At 38.3% G+C, this 22,215-nt stretch overlaps 1 protein-coding gene and 1 pseudogene across 2 annotated transcripts in view; both read left to right on the forward strand.

The window, feature by feature from the left end:
• ZMYM4 (zinc finger, MYM-type 4) overlaps positions 1-22,215 on the forward strand; it is a 203,172-nt gene that overhangs the window by 104,726 nt on the left and 76,231 nt on the right. The window lies entirely within an intron of this gene.
• On the forward strand, positions 3,405-4,115 carry LOC102811646 (annotated as a pseudogene).

Here is a 22,215-nt window from a genome sequence, read left to right on the forward strand (position 1 = left end):
ATCTTCCTTTCTCTAAAGCATTTAGTCTGTTTTGTAAACCTTTATCTATTTACTCTTGGATCATCCCTCCGAACATTTTTTAATAAATAAAACTAATTTTTGGTTTGTTTCCCTGTTGTTGAAATGCTTCTATTTTTACAAACAATTTAAAGTTATATTTTAGGATTGTTATAATAAAATTGGGTTTTGGCAGGGAAATCTCGACATTGGAAGGAACACATAAGTTGTATATGAATTTTACTTTAGTTGCATTAATAGCATAAGAGATTGAAGCATTAAATGTTTAAATATAAGGTGATATCAAATATAAGGTTCGTCCCCATTTTCCCTGTGAAAAGATCTAAAAAATTATTATGCCATCTGCAATACAGTGAGATCCATATTTGTGCCCATTCCAAAGAGAGAGGTGTTCTAACAGAACGTGGAAATCATTAGACAGTATCATTAGTATCACATGGAAGTAAATTTTTGTTCAAGATAATTTTTAAATGGCTGTAAAAGTACATTGACAGGGAGCTGCCAGAGGTTCAAGCTGGATTCAGACTAGGATAAAGAATGAGGGCTACCATTACTGAGGTCAGATGGATCTTAACTGAAAGCAGAGACTGCAAGAAAGATGTTTACCTATGCTTTATTGATTGTTTAAAGATTTTTGACTGTGTGGGTTATGACAAGCTATGGACAACACTATGGAGAATGAGTATTCGGGAATATTTAATCATGGTCATGAGGAAACTGTCCAAAGGCAGTCATTCACACAAAGTAAGGTTTAAAACCAAGAAAGGTGTACACCAGGGCTGTATTCTTTCACCAGACTTATTCAGATTATATGCTGAGCAAATAATTCCACAAGTTGGATTATATGAAGATGAATATGGCATCGGTATCAGAGGAAGGGTCATTAAAAACTTGCGATCTGAAGATAACACAAAATTGTTTGCTGAAAGCAAAAGAGGATTTAAAATAATTACTGATGAAGATCAAATGCCACAGCCTTTGATATGAATTGCACCTCAGTATAAAAAACAAACAAACAATTTTCCTCACCACTAGACCAATAAATAATGGCATGATAAATGGAGAAAAGATTGAAGTTGACAAAGACTTCATTTTGCTTGAATGCACCATTCACACTCATGGAAGCAGAAGGCAGAAAATCAAATGTCATTTGCATTTAGCAGATACGCTGCACGTGACCTCTTTAAAGCGTCAAGGATGTTAGTTTGGAGTCTAAAGTACTCCTGACTCAAGCTGTGGTCTTTTCAATAGCCTCATGTGCGTGTGAAAGTTGGACAATGAATAAGGAAGACCATAGAAGAATTGATGCATTTCAGTTACAGTGTTGGAGGAGAATATTAAAGATGCCATGAAATGCTAGAAGAACAAATCTTTTGGAAGAAGTACAACCAGAATGTTCCTTAGAAGCCAATATGGTCAGACTTCATCTCTAATATTTGAGACATGTTATCGGGGAGACCCGTTCCTGGAAATGGACATCATTATTGGTAAAGTAGAAGGACAACAAAAATAAGGGAGATTTTCCAACGAAATGAATTGCATATGAAAGAACAATGGGCTCAAGAGTAGTAGCAATTGTGAGGGTGGTGCATGACCAGGCAGTATTTCATTCTGTTGTTTATAAGGTCAGTACCGACTTGACGGCACTTAACAACAATAATGAAATGATTTACCCTCCCTTACCCTTCCTGGCATGGCTCTGTAGGGTAAGCACTGGAATGTTAACCACAAAGTCAGTGGTTTATACCCACCAGCTGCTCCTTGTAAACCCTGTGCAGGGTTCCTGTAAGTTGTAACTGAGTCCAACACATTCAGCAACAGCAACAACAGCCTTTCATGGTGTGACACTGTAGGATAAGCACTAGAATTCTAACCACAAGGTTGGAAGTTCAAACCCACCAGATGCTCTTCAGAACCATGAGTTGGAGCCAATTTCATAGCACTTAACAGTAACAATACATTACAGATACTTTTAGACATGTGAAATAATCAAATGTGTATTGATCATTTATTAACTTAATTACATTGATTTTGCAGATTATTTGTTGATGAGGCACAACTCAATGAGAAGAATCAGCTACGAACATCTGTTAATAATTGGAATGTATGAGGTTTGCATCTTATAAAATTGGATGTCATCAAAAATGATATGGAATCCATAAACATTGATATCTTGTGCATTAGTGAGCTGAAGTGGATTGCTAGTGGCCATTTTGAATCAGACAATCATATGTTCTGGAATGACCATAAAGGAGTGGTGTCAGCATTCATTGTCCATAAGAGCTTTGCAAGATCTATCTTGAAGTACAGTGCTGTCTGTGATGGGATAATAGTCATACATCTACAAGAAGAACCAGTTGATATACCTATTATTTAAATTTACAGACCAACCCCTAAACCTAGTGATGATCAAATTTGATGTAGAATAATTCTACCAACTTCTTTAGTCCAAAATTGATCAAACATGCAATTGAGATGCACGGATAATTCCTGATGATTGTAATGCAAAAGTTGGAAACAGGGGAAGGATTAGTAGTGGGAAAATAAAATCTTGGTGATAGAAATGATGCTGAAGATTGGATGATATAACATTGCAAGATAATGACATTTTCATTTAAAATACCATTTGTTAGCAACCTAAAAAGGTGACTGCATGTAGAGGAATCCTGGTGTGGTGTTATAGAATAAGGACTGGACTGCAAACCACAAGGTTCAGACCCACCAGCTCTTCTCTGAACCCTGTACACGGTTGCTATAAGTCAAAACGAACTCGATAACACTTAACAAGAAACATGTGGAACTCACCATATGGAATACCCAGGAATCAAATTGACTACGTCTTTGGAAAGAGATCATGGAGAAGCTAGGGCAGACTGTGGAACAGACCATCAAATACTCTTAGGCAAGTTCAGTCTGATGCTGAACAAAATTAAAACAAGCTCACAAGAGACAAAATATGGTAAAATGGGAGGTTGTACACGAAGTGAGAGACCTCCGATGAGATGGATTGGCATGGTGGCAGCAGCATTGTGCCAAATGTAGCAATGATCATGAGGTTGGCACAGGGCCGGGTAGTGTTTTGTTCTGTTGTGCATAGATAGGGTTGCTATGAGTGGGTCCAACTTGATGGCACCTAACAATAACAACAACAATGATCGAAATGGAGTCCTGGTGAGCACTGCAGGTTAATGTCCTGCACTACAATGTTGGTTTGAACCACAAGGTCAGTGGTTCAAGCTCATCAGCCGCTCCTTAGAAACCCTATACTGGGAATCGACATCACTTAACAACAACAGTAGGCAAATCATTGAATGATACAGAAAGCATCAAAAGAAGATGGAAGGAGGAGAAGGGGCTGGAGTGTGAGCAAAAGCTGTGTGGGCACCATGGCCGGGATCACCACCATCCAGGTGGTGAAGGGCAAGATCCAGGTTCTGCAGCAGCAGGCCAATGATGCCGAGGAGAGGGAGAAAGGCTGGCCTGGGAACAGGCTGAGGTGGAGGTGGCCTCCTTGAACCTTGAACCATAGGATGCAGCTGGTTGAAGAGGAGTTGGACCGGAGCGCTTGGCCACTGCCCTGCAAAAGCTGGAGGGGTCAGAGAAAGCTGCTGATGAAAGCAAGAGAGGTATGAAGGTTATTGAAAACCGGGCCTTAAAAGGTGAAGAAACGATGGAACTCCAGCTCAAGGAAGCTAAGCACATTGCGGAAAAGGCAGATTGGAAGTACCTACAACGAGATGGCTCATAAGTTGGTGATTATTGAAGGGGACTTGGAGCGCACAGAAGAGCGAGCTGAGTTGACAGAATCCCGTTGCTGAGAGATGGATGAGAAGATCAGACTGTTGGACCAGAACCTGAAGTGTCTGAGTGCTGTTCAGCAGTACTCTCAAAAAGAAGACAAATATGAGGAAGAGAGAAAGATTCTTGCTGATAAACTCAAGGAGGCAGTGACCCATGCTGAGTTTGCTGAGAGATCAGTAACCAAGCTGGGAAAGACAATTGGTGATTTGGAAAATAAACTAAAATGCACCGAAGAGGAGCACTTCTGTACACAAAGGATGCTGGACCAGACTTTGCTTGACCTGTATGAGATGTAGAGCAGCCCAGTCCTGCCCTGCAGTGGCTCCTCCCCTGCTGGTGCTGCTCCCCTTGACCCTGACTCCTCCTGAGGCCTGCCCACCCAAAGCTGACCTTTAAACTGAGGGCCAATCTTTAACTGGAAGGCTGCGTTCTCCTCACCATCCACCCTCCCCTCAATCATGTCTTTTTTTTTTTTTTTAATCCTCTGTCAAATTGTCTCTGCCTCTCCCCAGAGATCCCAACTGGGCCTAGGGGCTGAGCACCTTCAGGAACAACATTTAAGGGAACATGAGCACAGGGCAAGTGTCTTTAGAAGCATGTTGTGATGTACACATTTTGTAACTGCCTGTTTTTGTTATTGCGCCATATGTAACACATTCCAAATAACTCCACAGCTGTGAAGCAGCAATCTAACCCCTTTCTTTAGGAAAGTAACTTTTCAGCTTAATACATAGTGCCCTCTCCATAGAGGAGGGAAAGAAGTATGGGTCTGTCTTACTGAGAGCCAAACAGCCTAGGGAAAGACTCTGCTCTGGGAATCCTCATTGCTCTGTATAAAGCACCAGTCAAACCAGAAAGGTGATTCCAGGAAGAGTTGTTAGCCCAGAGGGGGAAAAAAAATTTTTTTTTTTTTAAAGTGCTGTTCAGGTTTTCAGCTTAAGGTATCTTGGTGCAAGGCAATTTTTATTTTATTTTGTCAGAAGTGACCAAATAAATTAATATGAGACCTCTATGTGAGATCTTATCATTAACTCATCCTTTCTCTACTCCCTTCTAACTACTCACAGAATGGATCATGTGTCACTCTCTTCGGTGACCACTTATTTGCTCTCCTGCCTTCTTTTTTAAAAGAAAGAAAAAATTATTTGCCCATACGAAACTCATCTCGTCTCCCTAGTCTGGGTCTGAAGCTGCTGTCTCTCAAAGTGCCATCTCAGGGTGCTTTGTATCAGTCAGTGTTGGAGAAACCTTGAATATCTTATATACAAAGGTTTTGGTGGGTTTTTTTGTTTTTGAAATTTTATATGATTTTGAAACTTTGCTTCTCCGGGGTTGGGGTGCACTGGCCACCCCATGTGACTGATTTCTCTCTGCAGTCTGTAGATTGGCAGTGTGTGCTCATCTTTTAAAAATCCTTTCCCTACCCAGCTCTCCTTTTTTGGTGAGGTTTCTGTGAGGTGTGTCAGGTGGTCATCCTGCAGCTTAGTGGCTTCAAATGAACACTCTCCTTTGGTGTGGTTTCTTTTGGGTGCCGATTGGGAGATAGAGAAACCAATAGTGCAACTGTTTGTTATTAAGAAATTTATATATCTATATATATATTTTTTTGATTTTTGTAAATAAAGGAACCAGTGCCTCAAAAAAAAAAAAAAAAGATGGAGGGAATACACAGTATCACTGTGCCAAAAAGAATTGGTTGATGCACCTAACAACTTTGGTCAATGTGCTAAATGTAAATTACCACAACATGAATTAGAATTTAGATTTTAAAAAGCTGTATTGAATTTAAACAGATTTAACAAGTTTAACATTTTGACTGGCATTTCTGTATTAGCTGTTTTTGGTGTCAGCTGCTGCTGTTGAATTGGCTGTGACTCATAGTGACTCTCTTCATTACTGAATGAAGCACTGCCCAGTACTGTACCATCATCACAGTTGTTAAATTTGAGTCCATTGTTGCTGCCATTGTGACAGTCCACCTCCTTGATGGTCTTTTTTGGTGACCCTCCACTTTTCCAAGCCTGATGTTCTTCTCCTGAAACTGGGTCTCTCTTAACAGCATGTGCAAAGTATGAAAGACCAAGTCTTGCCATCCTGGTGTATAAGGAGCTTTCTGACTGTACGTCTTCCTAAACATATTGTTCTTCTGGCATTCCATGGTGCTTTGAATATTCCTCTCCAGTACCATAATTCAAAATCTTTAATTCTTGTATGATCTTTCTTACTCATTGTCCATCTTGCATATGAGGCAGTTGGATATACTATAGCTTGGGTCAGTCTCTCTTAGTCCTCAAACTGATATCGTTGCTAGTGAACACTTTAAAGAGGTCTTCTGAAGTAGATTAGCCTAATGCAATGCCGCTTTTGATTTTTTGACAGCTGATTTGTTGAGTGTTTGTGCATCTAAGCAAAATGAAGTGTGACAACTTCAATCTATTGTTTATTTAAGGCGATGTTATTTATTGGCGCAGTTGTAAGGAATTTAATTTTCTTTACATTGAGGTGCAATCCATACTGAAGGCTGTAATCTATGATCTTCTTTAGTAAATATTTTTAAGAACTCTTCTAGAATTCAGGGTTGTTTCATCTGCATATCATAGGGTGTGCTCTCTCTCTCTCTCTATATATATATTTATATATACACATAGGAGATGCCTTTGCATAGTTAATAAAGTACAAGTAAACATCTTTCTGGTATTCTCTGCTTTCAGCCAAGATCCATCTGATGTCAGTAATAATATACCTTGTTCCCTGTCTTCTGAATCCATCTTGAATTTCTGACACTTCCCTGATTTCTAATGTTGGAGAAGAATATTGAAAGTATCATGGACTGTTGGAAGATGAAAAAAACTGTTTAGGAAGAAGTACAACCAGAATGCTCCAGAGAAGTCAGGATGGTTAGACTTGGTCTCTAATACTTTGGACATGCAGTTAAGAGGGGCCCTTCCCTGGAGAAAGACATCATGCTTGCAAAAGTGGACAAAAAGCTCTGGCATTGGAGTATAGGCAGAGGATTATAATCAGCAGAGACAAGAGCCAAAGTATGAGATGGAGCAGTAGGTTTCCCAGCTCTAGAACAAGTAAAACTGAGTAACTTTAGCCAGGGGATGCCTCCAGGCACTTAATTGGGGATAGTAGGTTTACTGACTCTTAAAAGTATAGCCTTTATTCTGAGGCTTATTGTGGAGTGTTGTTTCATGTGCGGGGCTTTATCAGGAGCCCTAAAAGACCTATTTAACATTGGCTGAAACAACAGACCCTAAATTGTAATCTGTTAACTTTCCTAATAAACCCTATAACTGTGAATATGGTGTCTGAGTTCTGTGTGGTCACTCCAATGAATTATTAGATCTAGTTGAGTATTGAGTGCTCATCTGGGATGGATGAGTTGGATGATTTTTTTTTTTTTTTTCAGCAACTAAGAAGATGTAGAATTTTGTGTTTATTTCCTGACTTTTATAGTTTTATTATATCTACATCATTATCAAATATTTTCTCTATTTTTTAATTCTACCATATGCATTTTGGGGAATTCAGTGGCTCTGTAGAATAAGCACTGGACTGTGAAGCACAAGATTGGAGGTTCAATCCCACCGGCTACTCTGGGTAAGAATGATGAGGCTTTCTGTTCCCACAAAGATTTAAAGTGTCTGAACCTTATATAGGTTCTCTGTGAGTCAGAATCAACTTGATGGCGCTTAGCAACATATGTATTTTATCACTTCTTTTTTTTCCTTATTGTATATTCCTGAGAGTTGATTGTACTGATACTTGTAGTGCACATTTATCACATGTGTTGTATGGTGGTTGTGGTGGGTGTGTACCATGGAGTCAGAACCGACTCATAGCGACCCTGTACAGGGTTTCTGAGGCTGTAAATCTTTACAGGAGCAGAAAGCCTCTTCTTCCCGCGGAACAGCTGGTAGTTTCAAACTGCTGACTTCAAGATTTGCAGCCCGTTTCGTAACCGCTACATTACCAGAGCTCCTTATGGTGATACATAGTTTATTGTATATATACATCACAATTTAAAAATTCATACTATTTATCCAGGTTTCATAATGTTTCCAGGTTTTCTATTACAAATTTTTTCTCAATAAAAGTTATTTTCCTCATACATATAAGGATTTACCATGTATGGAATTCTATGTAAAACTTATTTCTCATGGTACTTCTCTCAAAACCAATTTTAAAAGCCGTATGACACAGGTCAGTAAACTTTTTGAGCAAAGCGTCACATAGAAAATATTTTAGGTTTTTAGATCTGTGTCATCATATTCACTCAACTCTGCTTTTCAAACATGAAAACAGCTGTAAAAAAGTAGCACCTTTCTAGCTATAGCACTCTCTACTCAGCTGTATAAGGGTCACTATGAGTCGGAACCGACTTCATAGCACATAACCACCACCACCATTCAGCTGGATTAAATAATTCATTACAATGGCCACACAGAACTCAGACACCATCCTCGGGTTTATTAGGGAAGTTAACCAGTTATAATTCAGGGGCAGAAATGTTTGGGGCAGTTCTTCTAGTCTGGACAGCTCCTCCTCAGCTGTGGGCAGCAAAGCTCTTTTAGTATTACTGCTAATTGCTCACAGAGCACACCAACTCCACTATTAGCCTCAGCCTGAAGGCACTCAGCTTTAACTCCCCCAATTAAGAGTCTGGAGACACCCCAGTCCTGCCCAAGCTCACTCAGTTTTACTTGCACTGTTAACTGGGAAGCCCACTGATCTTGTCCTCTGGATCTTTGTTCTGCTGCTGCTATTCCTCTGCAACTTTTCCAGTGTCACAACTTTCTGTCCCTGTGTTGAGGAAGTTCTGTTCACAGGAGTCTTTAGGTCCAAAGGACACACTCTATTTCTCGCTCTTTGATGATAGTGGTGTTTCCCCTGGTATTTCGGAGGTGGTTCATTTTATACTCAAGTTAGAGGTTCAAGCTTTTACAAGTACAGTTTACACTGTTAACATCCACAACTGAAACAAGTCATCTTATCAGAGTCCTCTCCCACCTTTTCTTACCCAGGCCCATCAGGCAAAAGTCATTTGGTGGTAGTTTACAAAAACTATGGCTAGAGAAAGGTAGAATAGATAAGTGCCTTCATGTTGGTTCTTACTCAAAGTGGCCCTATATTGGGTTTCTGAGGAGTGGCTGGTGGGTTTGAACCGCCAACCTCACAGACCAGTGTTTTACTTGACAGCACCACACCAGGACTAGAAGAGACATTAAATAAATCACTACTGTGCAGGCTATCCATTTGCTTTTTTAGCCATTGTCCCTTTCATACATAATGAATTAACTTTTTCCAAAACAATCACTTTAACTGAGCACACCCACAAATAAGGAAGCCAGTAGAAAAATTGATGCATTTAAATTATGGTATTGGAGGATAATACTAAAAGTACCATGAACTGCTAGGAATAAAACAAACAAATCTGTGTTGAAAGAAGGACAGCCAGAATGCTCCTTAGTGACCTTCACCCACATTCATTGTTACCGTTCCAGTCACTACAGATAACAAGTGCCTACTGTTATTGTTGGAGTCTTGGTGTGGCACTTGTTTTACTGCATTGGACTGTGAGGTCAGTTTGAACTGCAAGGTCAGCAATTCAAGTTGACCAGCCGCTCCTTGGAAACCCTATACAGGATCATTATGAGTTGTAACTGACTCAGCGCCATTTAACTATTATTGTTAGGATACCTGGTAGCATAGTGGATTACAAGTAGGGCTGCTAACTGAAAGATTAGCAGTTCAAATCTATCAGTGCTCTGCAAGAGAAAAATTAGGCTTTATGCTCCTGTGAAGATTTACAACCTCAGAAACACTTACAGATATGAGTTAGAACCTATTTGACAGCACACCACCACCACTATTATTGTTGGAGTGCTGGTGTTGCACTGTTGGATAAGCACTGAATTGCCATGGTATCTCATTGTAAATTTAATTTGCATCTCCCTAGAGGAGTCCCTGAGTCCTGGTGTGGTGCTGTAGGTTAATGCAAGGTCAGCAGTTCAAGCTCACCAGCTACTTCTTGGAAATCCTGTAGAGGGTCGCTATGGGTCGGAATCGACTCACCAGCACTTAACTATAACAAGAGGAGTCCTGGTGTGGCGCTGTGGGTTAATGCATCAGATTGCAAAGCCATTTGAACTGCAAGGCTCGTGGTTCAAGCTCACCAGCTGCTCCTCAGAATCCCTATACAGGGTCATTATAGGTTGGAATCGAGTCAGCGGCACTTAACAACAACAGAGGACTTCTGGTATGGTATTGTATGATAAGCACTGGACAGTGACCCACATGATTGGCAGCTGCTCTGTGGGACAAAGAGGAGATATTCTGCTCCAATAAAGATTTATAACCTAAGAAACTTAATAATAACAATAGTGGTTAATAATAGCCTTGGTGGTGTAATGGTTTATGCATTGGACTGCTAAGCACAGGTCAGCAGTTCAAATCCACCAGCTGCTCCATGGGAAAAAGGGAAGACTTTCTGTTCCAATAAAGATTTGTGACCTAGGAAACCCTACATTGAGTTGATATGAGTCAGAATTGATTTGATGACAGTGGGTTTGGTTTGGTTTGGTTAGTGGTCAATGAAAGGAGCTCTGGTGGGTGCTGTAGAATAGGCACAGGACTATTAACCACGAGGTTGGTTCAAAACCACCAGCTGCTCTGAGGGAGAAAGATTAGGCTTCCTGTAAAGATTTCTAGCATCAGGATAGCTGTGAGTTGGAATCTGTTCAATGGCAGTGGTTGGGTATAGTGGCCAGTGATCACCAGCATCTTTTCATGTGTTTGTTGGCTGCCTGAATATTTTCTTTGGTGAAGTGACTGTACATGCCCCTTTGCCCATTTTATATTGTTATTTTTTTTTTCCTTCCTGAAGGTTTTTTAATATATGTATTTTTTAGAGATTAAATCTTCCTTTGTCCAGTATGTCATTCTGCAGTTGTTTCTTACTCTTTTGATAACACCTTTTGATGAAAATATATATTTAGTTTTTATGTGGTCCTAGTTAATTTGTCTTCTGCTGTTTGTGTATTTATAGCTGTGTTTGATAATTTATTGTTTTAACATAGTAAGTCCCATAACTTTGTCCCAGTGATTCTTTCCAATGACTCTATAGTTGGTTTTTGTTTATGGTGTAAGGTAAGAGTCCTTGCTGTTTTAAATTTTTTTTTTGCAAGTGGGTATCCAGTTTTGCCAGCACCATTTGTTAAAGAAATAGTTCTCCATTTAATGGATATTGACCCTTTGTGGAAAATCCGTTCATAGATGGATGGTTTTATTTCTGGGTTCTCAGTTCTATTCTACTTGTGTAGCGTTGCTATTAGTCTGAATTAACTTGATGATAATGAGTTTATGTGTATCACTGAACCTGTATCAGGTCATTTTGATTACTTTAATCCACAGGGTCGGCAGTACAAGCTCACCAGCCACTCTTCAGAAACCCTATACAGGGATGCTATGGATTAGAATCGACTCAACAGAATGTAGCAACAGCAACATAGTGTATTTTGGAGGACTTGTCTGGTACTTTAGAACAAGCACTGGGCTGCTAGCTACAAAGTTGGCAGTTCAAATTCACAAACTGCTCCTCAGAAACCCGAAACAGGATGCTATGAGTCAGAACTGACTCAATGGCAATTAACAACAACATAATATATTTTGAGATTGGGCTATGTGAGGTCTCTTATTCTGTTTTTCAGTATTGCTTTCACTGTTTAGGACCTCTTTCCTTATCATATAAAATTGATGATTTTTCTGATCCAGGGATTTGGATGGGATTATATTGTATCTGTAGATCCTTGTTGGTAGTGACATTTTAACAATATTGTCTTCCAGTCCATGAGCATTGAATTTCCTTCCATATATGTAGGTCTCTTTCAGTGTCTTGTAGTATAGTTTTTTTGTTTTGTTTTGTTTTTGTTTTTTAATCCTTTCCAAGCTTTAGTAACAGAAAGCCAGCAGTCTGGAGGACCGGGAGAATGATTTCTCAAAATGAGCAGGCACATTATACATGGTAAATTACATGTGGATATATACTTAATCTATTTTAACATCAAGATACCATTTTTGGAAAAAGAAACAATAAGGCAATAAACTTCCTCAAACATTCTACCTTTAGAGTCTCAGCTGCTTAATTCCTAAGATAACTATCTGGGGTGGATTTAAGCACATCCTATTGTCCTTGTCCTATTCTCCTTCTAAGACCGACCATAAGGTCATCTCAGCTAATTTTTAAACTTCCTCATAGGCATGGTCCTCATTTGAAACCTACTGACCAAGTCTCCCATTTATTTTAGGTCGGTAGATCCATGCTACCATGCCCTATTCTTATTTTTAGATTTCCTTTCTGTTGAAATCTTCAAATGAAAATAGTTACTTTGATCCCAGGCATTAGTTCTTGGATTAAAAGAACAAAGTTCAGATCATGAAAACAGCAGATTTTACAAAGGGCAATATAGTAAGGTGCACATTTGAGTACAGTAATAATTCAAACATTCTCATGACATACAAACTTCTACCCTCACTATTAACATGAATAGTTGCTTTATATTAGGTAACAAAGACAACTAACTTTCATTATCTGCTGTAAAGAAGCCCTTACACTTAGGGCAGTGATTGTCTGGGAGGTGACATTAAGGATATTTACCATTGTACAGGCAAGTCTGTTGATTTTCACACTTTGGGTCAGGACCATAGCAAGCATTACAAAATGGGGTAGGGTCACATGGTCAGCTGCACCGAAGAGATGTAGATCTATCTAAGGAAGTCAAGAGATGAGGTCTATCAGTCAGGTCCTGTCTCTAGGGTAGGAAGGTGGTGAGCCTTCCAAATGTACAGTGCCTCTCCTCCTCGCACACCAGCCCAGTAGAGTTAGCAGGGATATAGGTGAAGGCCTTAGTTCCACAGAGGAAAACTATTCTGCTGGAGCTGTGTTATATTGGTACTAGTTCCAGTAAGACAAGAGGCAAAGCATTGTTCAACATACAATCCCTCTTCAAACAGAAATCAGACACATTCAATTCATGTGTGCCCAGTTATATCTAAGCATTTTCATCTTGATGTAAGGGGAATAGATCTGAGTGTCCAATCCATAGTAGGATAAAGAAGATTTGCACAGCTTTAATCACAGCTTGAGTTCAAAGGAAGAATTTGCGGCCCATTGTTGTCCATGATTTTTCTTGACTTCATGTGGTGAGCCAGGTCTTGAGAGCAGTGGAGGTGTGATCAGCAGGATCTTCTAGGCCCAGTTCACTTCTCTTCTAACTGGGAGTCAGGTCCATCTTTAGCAGGACACGATCTCCAGGCTGGAAGGGGAGTACAGGTTACGTGTAGGAGAGGAAGCAGACCGGGGAAGTCCACGAGGCCCCTTCGTGGTCACCAGAAATGTTGACAAATGAAATGAGGGTTTGACGCCTCTCACTGTAGTCAACTATAGAGATGGGAAGAGATTCAATCCAGGCTTTATTAACAGAAAGCCTGTAGTCAGAAGGATGGGGAGGTCCTCTTGTGGTTTTTATTACATATGTATTCAGACACTTAAATGTTTTCAGTATAGGGTGACTATACCATAGACTTCATTTTTAAAATTTTCTGATAATTTGCACATTTTTTCATGTGTATTTGTCATTCTTGCTTCCTTTTGTGTGAAATTCTTGCTTAATTAAATCTATTGCCCACTATTGGGGTGTTGGTCTTTACCTTACTTAAATGTGTTGTTGTTAAGTGCCTTTGAATCAGTTCTGACTCATAGCAACCCCATATAGGGTTTCCCATGAACGACTGTTTAGCCTGAACTGCTGATTTTGCGGTTCAAACTAACCTCACAGTCCAGCGCATTAACCTGCAGCGCAACACCTTTAATTGGTGGGCTTGAGCCGGAGACTTTGTAGTTCACATCCAGTGCTTATCATATGAGTTCTCTAAATATTCTGAAGAATAAATTTATCATTTATAGATGTTGCACATAATGTCTTCTGATTTCATGTTTTTATAATGTCCTTGTATAAGCAAAAGTTAATTTTAATATAGTTGAATGGTAACAAATGTATCAGTGTTTTTCTTTAGGGTTAACTTTTTTATCATCTTCTATGATAGGAAAGTATTTCTTAGGCTGAGGTCAGAAAGACCCTATATTTCTCAAAATGTTTATTGTTTTACTTTTCCCATATAATGCTTGAATTACTTTAGAATTAAGTTTTATATGGCATAGTACAGGGTACTAATTTCCTTTTGTAAGTCCAACAAAATTGTCTCATCATCATTTATTGTAGGATAAGCACTGGACTGTGAACCACGAGGTTGGCAGTTCAAACCAACCAGCTGCTCCTTAGAAACACTATATACAGGGTTACCCTGAGTCAGGACTGATTTTGTGGCACTTAACAACAACACAGTACCTTGGTAGGGATTTAGGTTAGGCATTGGGCTGCTAACCTTTAGGTCAGCAGTTCAAACCCACCAGGGACTTCTTCGCAGAAAGATAAGACTATCTGGTACCATAAAGATTTATAATCCTGTAAACCCTATGTAGCTTCACTGAGAGTCAGAATTGGTTTGATGGGACTGGGTTTGGTTTTGCTTTTTTTGTTACCTTCTTTCACCAGTGATCTCACAAAGTAAATCTGTGAGACTATTTCCATGTTTTCAGGGTCAACTGGACTGTTAATTCTAGTAATAGTACCTTGCCATTTAAAATAATTTAGCTATATGGATAGGTCTTGATAATCTTAAAGGCCACATTGCTAATGATTATTCTCAAGGAAGGTGTTTTCTGTTTTTACCCTTTGATTTTTTGATACTCATTTAGAAAATATCTTGCCAACTTTCTAAGGAAACAAAATTGGTTGGAATTATTCCAAGTTTGTAGATTACTTTGTCATAGTCATTATTATAGAACATTATTATTTAAAAAATAATACTGTGTAGGGTCAAAGTTTATACAACAATTTACATTCCCATTTAACAATTTCCACCACAACTTGTTAAGTGACATTAGTTATGTTTCTCACAATGCTGTCAACATTCTGTTTTAATTGTGTTCTGGTTGTTCAACTCTAGTACTCTGGTTTCCCTGTTCTCTTATTTTCTTATCTTTACTTTCGAGTAAATGTTGACATTTTGGGCTCATGCAGGGTTTTTTTTTTGGTTTTTTTTTTAAAAGAACACTTTTTAATTAGTCCTCTGATCTCAGCTGCACCAATTAATATGAATTTTTCCCCTTTAATCTGAATTTTGTTCTACATTTTTATCCGGTTCTATCCAGAGTTACTGTTTTTGACCCTAACGGTTACACATCATCTGATTCTTCTGTTCTCGAGGTAAATGAGTAGGTTTGTTTCTTCTATCTTCTTACCCTTTTGCTTCCAACAAGTAGAGACAAATAGCTGTATCTTAGATGGCCATTCAAAAACTTTGAAAACCCCAGATGCTATTCACATCATTAGGTTGCAGAACATGAGCTTTGTGAACTTTATTATGCTAGTTAACTGAGCTGTCCAATGAGAATGTTATCTAGCCTTCAAACCCACCGCCAATCTTGAAAGGTATTTGGTTATATCAAAGGAGTATCTGGACTTGCATATTCAATGAATATATATGCCTGCACACATATCTGTATTTATGTGTATAAACAGATACTTCTGTCTTTTCTCACATAGTATATACCTACAGGGAGTCTTGGTAACTCAGTTACTAGGCGCTTGGCTGCTAACTGAATGGTTGAAGGTTCAAACCCACCAGTGTCTGCAGAGGAAAAATGTGTCAGTCTACTTCCCTAAAGATTGTTGTTAGGTACCGTCAAGTACATACCAGCTCATAGCGACCTTATGCACAACAGAATGAAACGCTGTCTAGTCCTGCATGAACCTCACAATCGTTGCTACGTGTGAGCCCATTGATGCATGAACCTCACAATCGTTGCTACGTGTGAGCCCAATACATCTCATTGGGGATATTTCCTCTTTTTTTCCGACTCTCCACTTTGCCAAGCAAAATGTCCTTCTCCAGGGACTGGTCCCTCCTCATGATATATCTGAAGTATGACAGATGAAGTCTACCATCCTTACTTTTCTAAGGAGCACTCTAGACTGTACTTTTTCAAACACAAATTTTATATTCTTTTGGCAGTCCATGTTACTTTTAATATTCTCCAACATCATAAGTCAAATGCATAAATTCTTCTGCAATTTTGTTTATTCATTGTCCAATTTTCACAAATCACAGCCTTGGGAGAACCCTATGGGGCAGTTTGTATGGTTGTTGTGAGTTGGAATTGACTCATTGGCAATGTGCTTGGTACCTACCTGTATACCTATGTGCCTCATCCATATCTAATATTACGTTCAATTTTTGGTCTTTGTTGGAATTATTGTCATCTTATAACCAACAAACCAAACCCACTGCTATCAAGTAGATTCCGACTCATAGCAACCTTATAGGATAGAGTAGAACTGCTGCCTAGGATTTCTGTGGTTTCTTTACAAGAGCAGAAAGTCTCAGTTTTGTCCCATGGAGTGAAGATTATAACTGCTGACATTGCAACTAACAGCCCAACTTGTAACCCACTACAGCTCCAGGACTCTTCTGTATCATATGCCAAATTATATAGTACCGGCATACTTTTTTCTTTAGTGCTTCTCAGTGACATCATTTATTTTGGTCATGCTACCCTCATATTAGGGGTCCTGATGTGGTGCAGTGGGTTAATGTGCTGGACTGCAAAGTCATTTTGAACTGCAAGGTAGGTGGTTCAAGCTCGCAAGCCGCTTCTTGGAAGCCCTATACAGGATTGCTTTGGGTCAGAAATGACTCAGCAGTGCTGTATGATAAGCATTTGACTAAAAGTTTGGTTTGAACCGCAAAGCCGGAATTCAAACTCAACAGCCACTCCTCAAAAATCTTTTACAGTGTCATTATGAGTTGGAATTGACTCAGCAACACTTAACAACAACAATGGTCCTTACATTGGTGTTCTTGTGTGGTACTATAGGATAAGCACAGATCTGCTAACTACAGGGTCAGCGATTCAAAACCACCAGTTGCTCCTTGGAAAACCTTTACAGGGTGGGTCTCTATGAGTCAGAATCAACTCAGTAGCACTTAATAATACTCTTACAGTTAGTGATACTTTTCCCATCATCAAGAGTGAATATCTATGATCTAAAGCGTGCTTCTCCTGTTCCACCTATCCCTTGTAACCACTGATGAACATTAGCTTCTTTATTAAATTTAACTAAGAGTAGGCCTCCAGGAGAGTGTTCAGTTTCAATTTAGAAAGTTGCCTTAGAGCATCAGTTTATGGAGCTCATCCTCCTGTCTGCTTCAGATCAATGTCTGATCTTTTTTTTAAATTTGAACCTTTTTCTACAGGAATTGGTATAATTATGATATTGAGTCTTTCTGTCCATGAACTTGGTATATCTTTTTACGTATTTAAACCTTTAATGTCTTGTAAACTTTTTCTTTTGTATTTTAGCAGATAGTCTTACTTACTTGGAAATTTATTTTAAGATGTAGGTTAAAACCAGGGTCTATTTCTTGCCTTTCCCCCAGATGAGTATCCTGTTGTGCTACCATATAGTAGTGTGTCTTTTCATTGCTGAGTTAGCACCATTGTTGATATATATTCAAATTCTTACACAAGGGTGTTTCAAAAAGTTCATGGATAACATCCTGAAAATGTCAATACTACTACAGAGATCTATAGATATAAGGCAATCCCATTCTAGATTCCAACATCATTCCATAAAGAGATGAAAAAACTAATCATCAACTTTATATATAAAGGAAAGATACCCTAGATCAGGGTTGGGGAACCTTTTTTCTGCCAAAATTTATAACTAACATCATTCATTTGTTGTTGTTAGGTGCCATTGAGTCGGTACCAACTCATATGGTCCATACAAAATTATCAACTTAATAATTAGCTTGATATATTTGATCAAACATTTAATTATCTCATTCCTAATGCAGCTCTGCAAAGTCGTTTGAACTGCAAAGTTGGTGGTTCAGGCTCACCAGCTGCTCCTCGGAAACCCTATGCAGGGTTGCTATGGGTTGGAACTAACTTGATGCCACAGTAGTGGAGCTCTGGTAGCGTAGTTGTTACAAATTGGGTTGCTAACCTCAAGGTCGGCAGTTCAAAACTACCAGCTGTTCCGCAGGAGAAAGAGGAGGCTTTCTGCTCTCGTAAAGATTTACAGCCTCGGAAACCCTGTAGAGGGTCGTTATGAGTCGGAACCGACTCTATAATACTTAGCAACAACAACAACAAAAACAATGTGATAACTAGAATTGCAGTTGCTTTGGCAGGGCCAGACCAAATGATTTTGCAGTCCTGTCCCCACCAATGCCTTAGATAAATAAAGCATTGTTAAAGAAGAATAAAGTAGGAGACATCTTACTTCCTCATCTCAAAACCTACTACACAGCCACAGGACTCAAAACAGCCTGGTACTGGTACAGCAAAAGACACAGATCAAGAAACTGAGTTGAGAACCTAGTAATAAATCCATCTACCTATGGTCAGTTGATCTTTGACAAAGGGCTGAAACACATTAAATGGGGGAAACGTTAGTCTTTTTGTAAAATTGGATATATATTTGTAGAAGAATAAAACAAGGCCCATATCTCACCATATAGAAAACTGAAGTGAATGTGGATGTGGACCAAAGACGTAAATGTAAAATCTGGAACTATAAAGATCATCAATGAAAAAATAGGGACAAACTTAGGGGCTCTGATACATGGCATAAATGCACTACCAAACAAATGAAAACACACAAACAGAAGATGAAAAATCTCCTAAAAATGAAACAGTTAAGTACATCAAAACATTTTTTGGCATTGACATCAGACATGAAACTATTCTCTAAAATTAATAGACAATTTCAACACCTCAACAAGAAAAAAAAACTTATAATCGAACTAAAAAAAGAGGACAGAAGACATGAACTGATATTTCACCAAAGATGACCTTCTGCTGGTCAACAAGCAGTAAGGTATAGGTTTTTATTTTTTATTTTTTTAAATTTAATTTATTTTATTTAAGGTTTTTATTGTGGATTGAGTGAAAGTTTACAGGGCATATCAGTTTTACATTCAACAAATCATATACCTTGTTTCATTACAATGATTATAATCCCCTCCATATACCATCAGTTAACAGTATTTTCTCTATCCACTTCAGCTTTTTAAAAACAAACAAACGAAAAACAAAAACCACTCAGGCATATGTAATAATTTACATCTCCAAAGGGCACATTCTGCAGTTTGTTGTTAAGTGCCTTGGAGTCGCTTCCGACTCATAGTGACCCTGTACAGGGTTTCTGAGGCTGTAAATCTTTACAGGAGCAGAAAGCCTCATCTTTCTCCCACGGAGCAGCTGGTAGTTTTGAACTGCTGACCTTAAGGTTTGCAGTCCGATTTGTAACCACTATGCTACCAGAGCTCCGTATATATACATATATTTTTGTTGTTGTTGTGAGGTGCCATCAAGTCGAAACCGACTCATAGCGACCCCACGCACAGCAGAACGAAACAATATCCGATCCTGGGCCAACCTCACGACCGCTGCCGTACTTGAATCCATCAATAATGCCACCTGGCCAATCCATTTCGTTCAACCCTACTTTGAGGAGGCATTTTTTTCCCCAGTCGTACTCTGAGTGCCTTCCCACCTTCCGGTCCTGTATCTGGCAGTGTTTCTCTGCTATTCATAGAGTTTTCAGTGACTAGCGATTTGGAAGTAGTTTGTCATTCTCTATATATATATATATATTCATATCCATTGTACTAACAACACAACGGACTCCTGGTGTGGCACTGTGGGTTAATGACCCAGACTGCAAAGTTGTTTGAACTGCAAAGTTGGTGGTTCAAGCTCACCAGCTGCTCCTCTGAAACCCTATACAGGGTCGCTATGGGTCGGAATCAACTTGACAGCACTTAACAAAAACAATACCATTTGCTGAAATGATTGCTATTTTCTGTATTGATTTACTTTGGAACGTCTTTTGAAAATCAACTGGAGTGTATATTTGGGTCTATTTCCGAATTCATTCTGTACCATTGATCCTTATGACTAGGCTTATCCTAACAGCACACTGTCATGATTATTCTAGCTTTAATAAATTATTTTTCAAAGTTTTTGTGCTATTTTAGATTTTATGCATCTCCATATACATTTTAGAATCAGCTTGTCAGTTTTTCCAGTTTTTTTTTTTTTTTTAATTTTGACTAGGATTGTGTTGCTATCTATAGGTCACTTTGGATAGAATTGACATCTTAATATGTCTTCCAGTCTATAAATATTAAATCTTAATCTATTTAGGCAGGCCTTCTTTTTCTCACTAATGTAAAGGTCTTGTATATATTTTATATCAACTCTAATTTATTTTGTTGTAATTTATAGGTAGTGAAAATTTATTTTTATATAATTGTTTTAAATTAACTTTCATTCAAAAATAATTGTAGACATATAATCAGTTAATATTAGTTTTCCAACTTTGTTCTTTTAAAAATATTTTTAGATTATTTAGTTTCTTTGCCTTACATATACATTTAAAAGTCAATGCTTACATGCCTATAGAAAACCCAGCTGGGGCTGTTACTTAGAAATGTAGTAAATCTGTAGATTAATTTGAGTATAATTACTAACAAATCTATCTAGTCTTCAATATTTAGATGTGTTAATTTTGTCAGTTTGCTGTTAATGTTTATAAAGTCCAGTGCTGTCCTTGCTTTCATTTCTGATATTGGTCATTAGTATTTTGTCTCTTCTCATTATCAGTCTGGATAGAGGTTTATTAATCTTGCTCTTTTCAGAGAACTTGCTTTTGATTTTATAGTTTTTCTTCTGTTTGTATCTATTTCCTGACACATAAATTTTTCTCGTATGTTTACTATTTTTTCGTTCAATCCATTTTTCAATTACTTACTGTGGAAGTTGGATTCATTGATTTAACCATTGGACTGCTACCACAAGGTCAGCAATTCAAACCCACTAGCCGCTACTTGGAAACCTTATTATGCAGTGTCACTATCAGTCGGAATAAAGTGACGGCACTAAATGTTAGAAGCATGTGTTTCCCACTAAGCAGTGCTTTTACTGTATCTCAGTTTTTATTGTCATTTGTTTCATAATATTTTCTAACGTTCTATGATTATATGAATTATATGATTATAGACTTCTGTTCAGGTTAATTAGTATTAATTAGCATGTATATTTTAATCTCATAAGATTTTGTATAACCTACACATTTATTTTGTGATAAGTAGCTATTTTGCAAATTTAAGTTTGATATCTTGGAAATTGACATCTATAGAAAGATTTTTAATCTTTAATTTTTAAAAGGACTAAAAAAATATTGTTTTATAGAAAAGAGATCCATGTGCAAAAATCAGATTTTGAAGGATTTTGAAAAATAAGTGTTCTGTCTCCCAGCCACCCACTTCTAGTTTTCATAGAAAGTCAGTAGTTTCTTAAGGATTTTTTCAGAGGTAACATGTAAAAACAAATATGTTAACACAGAAATACAGCAGTGGCATATATTTTTCTTCCCTGTGATATTTTTACTTAGTAAGTTATTTGTCATAGATCACTTTTTGCATGTGAGATAAATTCTTAGAAATTAAATTGCTATGCCGAGACCCAGTATGTTTCCTAATGGGTCTTTATTATGGTTGTATCACTTTCAACTCCTACTAGCAGTGCTTCTTTCCCCATTGGAGTTGACAGATTTCTTCTGGTTAGCCTTTTGTTTGAACCATGAGGTTGGTGGTTCAAACTCACCAGCTGCTCCTTGGAAACCCTAAATAGGGGTCGCTATGAGTCAAAACCAACTCAGAGGCACTTAATAACAATATATATGTGTGTGTGTTGTTCCTGGGCCATAATTTGCCAATTTTGGTTTTTTTGTTTTGTTTTTTTACTATCATGGTATAATCTAAAGCTTTTGTTATTACCAGTCCACTAGGTGACCGTGATATCACGTTGCATTTTAAAGTTCTCTTTCTCTTATTATAAGCAGGATTGATTCTTAGTCTTTTTTATTTTATTTTCCCTCATGAGTTGTTTGTTCAAATCCTTTGGTTTTATATGTATGTTGTTGTTGTTGTTGTTGTTACGTGCCTTGGAGTCGTTGCGACTCATAGCGACCCTGTACCAGGTTTCTGAGGCTATAAATCTTTACAGGAGCAGAAAACCTCATCTTTCTCCCGTAGAACAACTGGTAGTTTTGAACTGCTGACCTTGCGGTTCGCAGCCCGATTTGTAACCACTACGCTACCAGCGCTCCTTATGTTTGTATGTATGTATATGTATATATGACTCCTGGTGCAGCACTGTGGGTTAGTGCACTGGACTGCAAAGTCAGTTTGAAC

Source organism: Chrysochloris asiatica, unplaced genomic scaffold (genome assembly GCF_000296735.1).
Source record: "Chrysochloris asiatica unplaced genomic scaffold, ChrAsi1.0 scaffold00106, whole genome shotgun sequence".
NCBI lineage: Eukaryota > Metazoa > Chordata > Mammalia > Afrosoricida > Chrysochloridae > Chrysochloris > Chrysochloris asiatica.